Genomic DNA, 11258 nt, shown 5'->3' with positions numbered 1-11258 from the left:
GACGAAAATCCATCAACATTTCCTAATTTCTCAATCGCATAACATTTCAAATACGCGACAAAATCCATAATTAATGTTATCTGATGTGCCAAACTGGACCTTTTATATAAACTATGTAATTACTGTAATGAAATGAAAGGGAATAGCAGGTAACAATTTTCACATTGTGATCGTTCTTATCACTATACAGTAGATTTAACAGATACATGCAAGTGATTAGCAAGATATATCTATTATAATTGGAGCATACCTTCAGAGGTATTAGTCTCACTTGGGCCTTGGTGGCAGAGAAAGCCCAAAATCCCCTATTCTGTTGTTGAAAATAATAATTCGTCCATTTGAATTTCGCCACAAATAGAAATAGACACCTGGATTTACTGGTTCATGAAAACATGAAATATATTTGGCAGAATAGACCACATGCCCTTATAGTATTTCTCTTATATTTTTATCTTTCATAGATTTATGTTTATGCCAGATATGCTTAAATTCTTTTACTGTGGATTTACCAACCACATCTGCAGGTTCATCTCAATCAGTAATATTCAATCTCTACAGACACTTTAGCCAACATAACCTATAGTCAGTTTCTAGTAGTCTAAATTTTCTGTTGTGATATATAACACATAAATACTATTTTCAGCCCTGTCGGCAGTGGAAAAAACTTGACACATTTATACTGGGTGCCTTACATTATCATGTCATCATATAAAGAATGTTCTGTGAATGTGACAAGAGAGTCATCACATATTACACAACAGAAGGCTGGATTTCCTTCCAGATAAGTATCACTTATTTTTGCAGGTTGTTTCCCTCTGACAGATTCTCAATCTGGCCTTTTATAATTAGATATGACTCAAGTAATGTTTCTTCGGTTTTAAATATGTCCATGCACCTTCATATTTCTATAGAATTTCTGCAGCGCTACTGAATTAACTCTAAATGAGTTATTTGCATCAAAATCAAATACAGTGAATAGGCTAGATGGTGCCCTGTGCAGTACCTTCTTTGCGCTCCCCCTACTGTCATGGTAAACCATATCGTTAAACAATACAGCGGCATTGTAAAAATAATACTGCCCAGTCAATAAAATTGGGAATGAAACTACATATTGTAAATAGCTTGACAGCAGCTGCCCATGCAGGAAGGGGGCCCGGAGATGCACAGGGAAGATAAGAACTATCCTGTGTCCTTCTGCTTAACCCTTAATGTACACCCAATGTTCACTTACATGCTGCAACACAAAAAAAGGTTAAAAGAACAAGACAATGAGAGCTCTGTTTCACTGCTCCGATAACCCCTGACTTCTGTTCTCCGGAGCTTCTGCAGTGGTCAGAGGTTATCAGTGCATCAGTAGTAAAGCAGTGATCTCCTTGTCTTCTGCTTTTTAACCCTTTTTTTTTGTGTTGCAGCATGTAAGTGAACACTGCAGTACATTAAGGGTTAAGCAGAAGGAATGTGAAAATTGACATTTTTATTTTTACTAAAACCATAAAAACAAGCACCATGCAATGGAAAAAAACGTCACATCCCAAATGTACCAATAGAGACTATCTTTATTAAATATTCATGAACAAGGATATAAACCGAAATACCGCGAAAATCAATATAAAGAGCACAAAAACAGGTGCATTTTAAAAACTATTAAAGAACAAAAAAATGGACAGGACCCATAAAGTATTCAGGGTTGACAGTAAAAGAGAAGAAATCTGAGGAAACTGTAACAGACACCAGAACACATGGAGCCCTTGCACTGCACTCTGCACTGCCCTCTCCCCTGATGTCAGTGGTGTGGATGTTTCCCTCAGGGGTACATCGTGATACTGATTCTGGCAGGTGGATTGTAAGGTCACCCAATATGGTTTAGCTTTGATGATAACGAGACACAGGGAGATGAGAAGGAGGTGGTGCAATAGCAACTTTTAGTGATAGTTTTGAAAAAGTTCAGGCATGTTAGAATTAGAGATATACGTAATTCAAGCATGCCCGAGTCCGATCATTCAGCATTTGAATCCCAGTGACTGAAGGCTGCAGTGGTGTCCTGCCTCAGCTGCCGATTGGCTGAGCAGAGTCTCAGATGCTGCATAATGTAAGGAGCAAAACACCTGTCAAAATTATGGGTGTTCTGTTCCTGCCTTTTTTGTGTGTCTCTACTTTTTGTTTTGCAGATATCGGTATCCTGAGGACTACTATGGATTTGTTGGACTAGGTCCATGGCCAGTGGATTTTTCTTTTTGATAAAATGGTCAACGAGGGGAGTGGGGAAATTTTTATTTCAATTTTAAAAAAATTTCTTTTTTTTTTACTTACTTTACAGGCTTAGGCTATGTTCACACTACGTAAAAACACAGCCTTATTCCATAACGGGGGTAGTTGCGCAAATAACGGCAACTACGCCCGTTGTTATGAAATACGCCTTGTTTTTTACGTAGTGTGAACCCGACCTTAGGCTAAGTTCACACAACATAATTTTCTGTTAATCATGGCGGTTGTTGTGGATTTTCAACAACGGCTGTGATTAACCCCTTAGCGACTCATGACGTATCTGATACGTCATGGTGCCGCTCGGGGTGTTCAGAGCGGGGTCCTGCCGGGACCGCGCTCTGAACGGCGCTGATCCCGGCTGACACGTGCAGCCGGGCAGTGCCTCTATTAGCCGGCGCGGGTCCCGTTGCCGCGGCGGCTAATTAAGCCTCTAAGTGCAGCTGTCAAACCTGACAGCTGCACTTAGATGCTGTGCTCTCCGTGTCCCTGGTGTCTAGTGGGACGGATCTCCCCCCCGCGATGCGATCGCGGGGGGGGAGATCCGTTCTTCTGCCCGTGCTGGGCCTCAGCGTCGGAATGACGCTGATCCCGGCTCGGCAATAGATTGCTATGGCCTGCAGCAGGCCATAGTAATCTATGACCGATCTAATCGATCTTTGCTGTGTATATACACAGCATTGATCTCTATGAGAGATCAGTGCTGTCTATATACAAGCCCCCCAGGGGGGCTTCTAGTTACAGTAAAACAAAAGTAAAAAAGTGTTTTTATTAATAAAAAATCCCCTCCCCTAATAAAAGTCCAAATCACCCCCCTTTTCCCATTTTATAAATATAAATGAATAAATAAATAAATAAACATATTTAGTATCGCCGCGCGCGTAATCGCCCGAACTATTAATTAATCACATTCCTGATCTCGCACGGTAAACGGCGTCAGCGCAAAAAAATTCCAAAGTGCAAAATTGCGCATTTTTGGTCGCATCAAATCCAGAAAAAATGTAATAAAAAACGATCAAAAAGTCGTATATGCGCAATCAAGGTACCAATAGAAAGAACACATCATGGCGCAAAAACTGACACCTCACACAGCCCCATAGACCAAAGGATAAAAGTGCTATAAGCCTGGGAATGGAGCGATTTTAAGGAACGTATATTTGTTAACAATGGTTTGAATTTTTTACAGGCCATCCGATACAATATAAGTTATACATGTTATATATCATAGTAATCGTAACGACTTGAGGAACATGCATAACAAGTCAGTTTTACCATAGGACGGGCGGCGTAAATGCAAAGCTCCCCAAAATCAAAAACAAATTTGTTTTTTTTTCAATTTGACAGCACAAATGATTTTTTTCCGGTTTCGCAGCATATGTTATGGAAAAATAATGCCTGTCATTGCAAAGTACAATTGGTTTCGCAAAAAATAAGCTCTCATATTTGTCTCTAGGTGAAAAAATGCAAGCGCTATGGACTTTTAAACTTAAAATGGAATAAGCAAAAGCGCAAAAACGAAAATAGGCTTTGACCTTAAGGGGTTAATAGAAAATTTACGTTGCACTACATTTAATGTAATCCCGGACGGAGTGTATACACATAGGCCCTGATTTATCAAAGGGTAGACTGGTTCAAACTGCCCACAGCAACCAATCACAGCTCAGCTTACAGCTCTGGTAAAATGAAAGAGGAGCTGTGGTTGGTTGCTGTGGGCAGTTTGCACCAGTCTAAATTTTACACCCTTTGATAAATCACCCCCATAGTGGGCACTCCAGACAAGATCCCTAGCGGCTGCAGCAAAAATGGTCATGTCAGTTTTGTGCGGCCACTATTCATTGAATTGCAGCCGCACAGTACTGTCAGTTAACACTATGGAAAGTGTGGCTCCGGCTGCAGCGCTTTTCCCTTGATTGTGTGCTATGGTGAATGGGGTTTGGCCGAACGCGGATGCGCCCGCATCCCAATTCTGCACAAATGAAGTTCATCTGGCTGGTACTGCAGTACCGGCCAGGATCATCTTTACAGCACCGGCCTTTCTATGTGAACTCGGTCTCGGTAGGGAAAACTGTCTGATAGACTGCTTCCATTACAAATTTGGAACTTAATGTTAGCCTGTAAAATGGCCAAAACTAACCCCCACCTCCACAGGTTTACTTGGGAGATCCAGGTACCAGTAGTTCTGCAGCGTCTAATAATGGCACTCCTGAATTGGGCAGTAGCAGGCTGGTATTATTAGGCTGGGGAGGGCAAAAATAAATGGCCCTTCCCACTCTGGTATTAATAGGCTGCTGCTGTTTGGTTTTATACCTTTATACCTGTCTGGTTATGGAAAAGATGGGCGGTTCTACATACTTTTTTTATTATTATTATTATTATTATTATTATTATTATTATTATTATTATTTTTTTGTGTAGGGTTCCCCCTCTTTTCCATAATCAACTAGGTAAAAAACAAACAGCAGCAGCCCAGTAATACCAGAGTGGAAAGGGTCCTCCATAGCCTGACAATACTAGCTTGCTGCTGCCAAGTCCAGGAGCTCAATTTTGTGGTGTTTCAGGACTACAAGTACCAGGCTCTTCCCAGTACCCTATGGCAGTGGGGACTGGAGTAATTATGTGGGGGTTAGTGATACTAGGAGTTACTAAGCTTAGCTTAATGTTTGCTATCAGGCAGCTTTCAATACTAAGCCTGCAAATTACAAAAAATACACACTAGAAAAACATTTTTTATTTAAATAAAAACACCCTACACCCCTTATTGACCATTTGATTAAAAAGAAAAAATCTACTGGTCATCAACCTCGTGTCCAATAAATGACATACATGCCCACTTAACCCCTTGGAGGCCAGACTGAACAATCTAGCACCCAGGTGGATAAGTGAGGATGCTAGGCACCCTAAACAATCTGGCCCCTGTGAGGTTAAATAGGGATGATATGCCCCATCCACACACACTTAACCATTTGGGGGCTAGACTGAACAATTTGGCCCCCAGGAGGTTTAATAGGGATGATATGCATCCCCACTCAACATACAGCAAACATTTAAGTGCTCAAACAACTCTATTCTGAGTTAATAGTGAGGCTCACCCTTTAGGGACACTTTATTTCATATATTAGTCACAACAGCTACAGTAGGTGACTCTCTTGAAGATATTAATTTGACTTTTTATTAATTTCTTCATTAATTTTAAACACAGCTGATGCAATATGATCATGTATTTTCTTAGATTTACAGACTTCCAATATATATGGCCCTGACCGAAAATTGGACATAAGGTTAATATAATTTCTGCTGCAGAAGATGGTAAATACAGTATATGATAATTGATTGCACCAAGTGGACTTTTCCACATCAGGAGTCTCCCATTTAGCAAAACTTGCTGGCACTGTTAACAATACAGATGGGGTAGAACATATGGCACAATCCAGCAGAAACTTCTTATACTAGGGGTCACCTTATGACACTGTATGTCCCAAAGGTAACTTCCCCATCTGGACCTACTTTATTATAACTATACAAAACTTAATGCTCTACATTAACAGCATCTCAGACTATACTGCTCTGCATTGTTTAGTGACACGTGCTACTGATAATGTTTTTCTACAGATGAAAAGGTCAATTCTCATCTTACACAATACTTTTCATGTATACTATGTTTAGTACATTACGCAGAAAAAATATAACATCCTTAAAGGAGAACTGTGAGCAGGTTAGACGAATCTATTGCGCACGGGGTGCTAAGGATGCAGGCAGGGCTGTTTAAATACATTGGTGGGCCCAGTGCACAGCCCTCAAGAGTGCCCCCCCCCCTTCCCTTTCGGCACATTGTATAATGTACTGAATTCCCCCCACACACACACACTGTATCAAGAGCCCCAATACATACAGTAGTTACCTTATAACACTATATCCACCATACAGTGATTACATATTACATAAAAACTGCACTAAACAAAACAGAAAGATATCACCAATGATACCATTACATAATACCGCCACATCATGACCCCTAACACTACAACCCTATAACAGAGTGCAGTTATATCCAGTGACTCACCGGTGGTGTCTTCTCCTTTCAGAGTCTGTCACCTTTTCTTTTTCTCTCCATCCAGCCTGGGCCACCTTGAAGTCTTCTCCTGGCTGTGAATCTTGTCTCCAGAATCTGCCAGACAAATATTTTAGGCTCCAACACATACAGTAGTTAGGTCCCTTGTACCCCTATATAGTAGTTACACCCCTCTGTACCACTACATAGTTACACCCCTCTGTGCCTCCATAGTTTTAAGGTCTCCCTGTAGTATATAGACCCTCATGTGCTCCTCCATTTATATAGAGCCCTCCTGTGAGCTCCCCCATTAGTATATAGCCCCCCTGTGCACTCTCCCCAGTAGTATATAGCCCCCCTGTGCTCTCCCCCAATAGTATATAGCCCCCCTGTGCTCTCCAATAGTATATATCCCCCCTATGCTCTCCCACAATAGTATATAGCCCCCCTGTTCTCTCCCACAATAGTATATAGCCCCCCTGTGCTCTCCCCCTAATAGTTTATAGCCCCCCTGAGATCTCCCCCCAATAGTATATAGCCCCCCTGAGCTCTCCCCCCAATAGTATATAGCCCCCCCTGAGCTCTCCCCCCAATAGTATATAGCTCCCCTGTGCTCCCCCATTGTATATAGCCCCCCTGTGTTCCCCCATAGTATATAGCCCCCTGTGCTCCCCCATAGTATATAGCCCCCTGTGCTTCCCCATAGTATATAGCCCCCTGTGCTCCCCCATAGTATATAGCCCCGTGCTCCCCCATAGTATATAGCCCCCTGTGCTCCCCCATAGTATATAGCCCCCTGTGCTCCCCAGTAGTACATAGCTCCCCTGTGCTCCCCCATAGTATATAGCCTCCTGTGCTCCCCCATAGTATATAGCCCCCTGTGCTCCCCAATAGTATATGCGATCCCCCTCCCATATAACATTGAAAAACAACACTTTTACTCACCTAGGTCCACGCGTTCCTCTTTTCTTCCCTCTTGTGGCAGCACTTCCTGCGGTCACAAGAGGCTGCACTCCCCTTACCCTCGCGCCGACGCTCCAGTGACGTCGGGCGTCAGAGGGAGAGTGCGGCCTCTTGTGACCGCAGGAAGTGCGGCTACAAGAGTGACTGACAGGGAGGGAGCCAATGGCCGGGCAGGGCAGCGGCGGACGGGGGGCCCTGCAGGGGGCGCCATGGAGGGGTAAGTAGATTACTCATCCATGGCGCTCCCCCCTGACAGGCTGGTGGCCGGAGCCCAGTCGACCGCACTGGTCGCACATAGCAACGGCCGGCCTGCTAGGGGTGGCCCCTTTAACCAGTGGGCCCGGTGCACGTGCACCATGTGCCCTCTGGTTAAAGCGACCTTGGATGCAGGTTAGTCTATGCCATTTCCGTGCCGTTTGTAGTTCAATTAATTTGGAGGGCGGAGCTAGCACTGATAATTATAAAGGGAGGAGCAGGCCAGATTGTTATTACTAAACGCTGCATTAAACTGCAAACTACACAGAAATGGTGCCAAGGATGACGGTAAGAGACTTTCATCCTCAGCACCCCATGCACAATAGGGAGCTATCAGCAGGTTTAAGTTGTCTAACCTGCTGATTGTTCCCCTTACAGCATGTCATATATTTTTTCTGCGTAATGTATTAAACATAGTATGTTAGGATAGGGACAGGTAGACAAAAGGACAGGTGAGCCCTGACACTAGCACCCACCCTTTTGTTCCTACCTACTCGCCTTAGATGCCCTAAACGGCAACGGACCACTGGACGGCAGTCCCTGATCTTTCCAAAGTGCAACACAGAACAAAACAAGACAGACACACACAATAGAAGCGTGGTCAGAAATCAGAGTCAAAAACGGCCAAACAATGCAGTACAAAAATGTGTCCAAAAAGTCAGAAGCCAGAAGTCACATAACCAGAATTACAATGCAGGGTAAACGCTAGGTCAAGATACACTAGTAAACTAGGCACTATCGCAGGCAAGGACTGAGGCAGAGGGGAAGATATTTATGGCACCTGGAGTCTCAGCCCCAGCGATTGGGGCTGAGGCTCCAGGTCCAGCCCAGGGGCTGACAGCTGACTGGTGTGTCAGCTGTCAGTCACAATCAACACATACTAAAACCTTATGCCGATCGGCCGGGAGTGCTAAAACCCCGGCTGTAGCTACATTAAAGGAAAAGCGCCACAGCGCTGTCAAAAGCAGGCCGACTGCTAGGGACGTCATTGGCACGCCCCCAGCAACCGGCCTGAGCGGTTACTATGGGTGCTGTCGGCCTCTCCAGAAGTCCATTGGCGCACTCCGGCAGAGTGCAGCCCTGATCCTAACAAAGTATTGTGTAAGATAAGAAGATTTTTTTACAGATGAAAAGGTGAAAAGTTTCTCTTTAAGGCAGTGATTTTCAACCAGTGTGCCGTGGCACACTAGTGTGCCGTGACACATGGTCAGATGTGCCGCGGGGAAAGTTCCCCAAACTATGGTGCCCCTGTGAAACAGGAGAAAACAATGGGGGAGAGAAACCTGGGTATGGGGGAGAAACAGGGGAGAGAAGCAGGGGGGAGAGAAACATGGGGATGGGGGAGAGAAACAGCGGAGAGAAGCAGGGGGGAGAGAAGTTTGGTGGAGAGAAGCAAGGGGGAGAGAAGTATGGTGGAGAGAAGCACAAGAGAGAAGCAGGGGGGAGAAGTGTGGTGGAGAGAAGCAGGGGGGAGAAGTATGGTGGAGAGAAGCACGGGGGAGAGAAGCACGGGGGATAGAAGCACAGGAGAGAAGCAGGGGGGAGAAGTATGGTGGAGAGAAGCACAGGAGAGAAGTAGGGGGGAGAAGTATGGTGGAGAGAACCACAGGGGGCAGAAGAAAACAGGCCCAGGTTTCACACTGAGTGAGTATAAATACATTTAGAATCTATATTATTAACTATATGTATAATATGTACTGTTTTAGTGTCATTTTATGCCATTTTGGTTGGTGGTGTGCCCCGGGATTTTTTTAAGTATAAAAAGTGTGCCGCGGCTCAAAAAAGGTTGAAAATCACTGCTTTAAGGGGTTGTCAGGGACATCATTTTATTTTCATAAAGGGCAGGCTGAATGAGAAAATCAAATACGCATTATTCAACTCCTCGATCCCCCACGACTGCGTCTCCAGTGGTAAGTGGCCCTGTTGAACTCCACTTCCTGGATATTTAGTTAGGGAAGTAATGCTTATTGTATTACCATGCAGTCAACAATAAAAATAAAATTCAATAAAAATTAATTCTTTAGGCAACCCTTTAAGATTCCTGTGGAATTCTAAACTCTGAAGTTAAAGGTCTTGTCCAATTTTTTGTGCTTGTTTTTTTCCCTTCTTATCATGCTTTTCTAATGAGATACTTGTCCTGTCGCTTAGACCCCAAGCGATGATCTATAATCTATGGTTGACCTAGAAACAAATGTTTAATTTTCCTGCAGTGCCACCATAGGGAAAGTGCAGAATTGCACAATTACCCACTGAAAGTAATAGGTTGCCCCTGTACTGCTCATATATGTTAAGTGATATGTAGAGATGAGCGAACCTCAAGCATGCTCGAGTCCATCCGAACCCGAACTTTCGGCATTTGATCAGCGGTGGCTGCTGAAGTTGGATAAAGCCCTAAGGCTATGTGGAAATCATGGATATAGTCATTGGCTATATCCATGTTTTCCAGACAACCTTAGAGCTTTATCCAAGTTCAGCAGCCCCAGCTAATCAAATACCGAACGTTCGGGTTCGGATCGACTCGAACCCGAACCCGGTTCGCTCATCTCTAGTGATATGTTGCGAGTGAGAGATATTTGGGGCTGATTTACTAACGTGTTCCAGGCAGCAAATTGTCAGGTTTTTGTCCATTTTTCTCATCAGTTTAGTGTTCTGACATTTTTACTAAAAGTGTGCAACACATTTTTTCTAAAAACCCAACAAACCCATCTTTTTTTTTCTTTTTTTTGTTCACTGAACTTTTTCTATCTCCCTGTTCTAATAATCCATTTAGTATATGGTCTACAGGGGGCATATGTGTTAAGAACAGATACTACACTTGATCACAGCCAAAAGGCTGAGAAGTGATAAATCCGTCATTTCTGTCCAAGAACACACCAAGTGGGCAAGTGTAGGTGTGTTATAGGTGTGTCCTTTAAGTAGACAGATTTATTATGCAAACCATTTTTTGACAGTTTTTTTATTCTAAACACCACACAATTCTAGTGTGGTGGGATAATCGGTTTTGTCCCATAAAAACACCACATTAATGAATTTGGCGCGGAAAAAAACCCCAGACACAACCGACAGCATAACGGCATAAAATTGACATATTGATAGTAAACTATCCCATTTTTTTTAGTCCCAAAAAAGGTTCATGAGAATAAGGCATTGTAGTATCTAGGCCAACCTAAGGATGAAATGTAGCTATAGATGATGCAGTGGCTCAAAAAGTTCCTCTGCTCCACATATTCTGACCAATGCTGTAAATTACACACAATATTTGGAGGCGGTTTTATGCATTTTGTTTCAGTTTACACTTCTCTCTAGGGCTCAATTTTCTCCAATTTACACTGCCTGAGGCATATCAATGTCTGAGGAATATCATTGCCACATGCATTTTGTATTCTTTGGATTTTCTCTTAAGAAAGACGGGTCCTGAGAACAGAATGTGGAAGTTTATAGGTGAATAGGCCTCAGCAGATAGGACACGAATAGACAGTCTCGGCTTAGTTCAAAGATAACCCCCTCCAGGATGAAAAACAGTCAGCAACACCATTATCTGTCAGTCCCATTGATGACTTTGGCTGTCTTCACTGGATACAGATAAATCATGTGTGACAATTGCATCTGTCTCAAAGTTTAACTCATTAACCCTATGTACACTTGCCCAGTCTAAACCTCATTTATCACATTCGAGTCATTGCTGCCTGCATTCAGATTGAAATGACTAATATTGTGCATAGGAAAATAT

At 43.2% G+C, this 11258-nt stretch overlaps 1 pseudogene; it reads right to left on the bottom strand.

Annotated features, from left to right (window-relative positions):
- Positions 1 to 10259: 10259 nt before the first annotated feature.
- LOC138790181 (U2 spliceosomal RNA) lies at positions 10260 to 10373 on the bottom strand (annotated as a pseudogene).
- Positions 10374 to 11258: the final 885 nt, after the last annotated feature.

This window comes from Dendropsophus ebraccatus, chromosome 4 (assembly GCF_027789765.1).
Source record: "Dendropsophus ebraccatus isolate aDenEbr1 chromosome 4, aDenEbr1.pat, whole genome shotgun sequence".
NCBI classification, from domain to species: domain Eukaryota; kingdom Metazoa; phylum Chordata; class Amphibia; order Anura; family Hylidae; genus Dendropsophus; species Dendropsophus ebraccatus.
The sequence above is the reverse complement of the archived record's forward strand: the minus strand, read 5'-3'. Positions and strand labels throughout refer to the sequence as shown.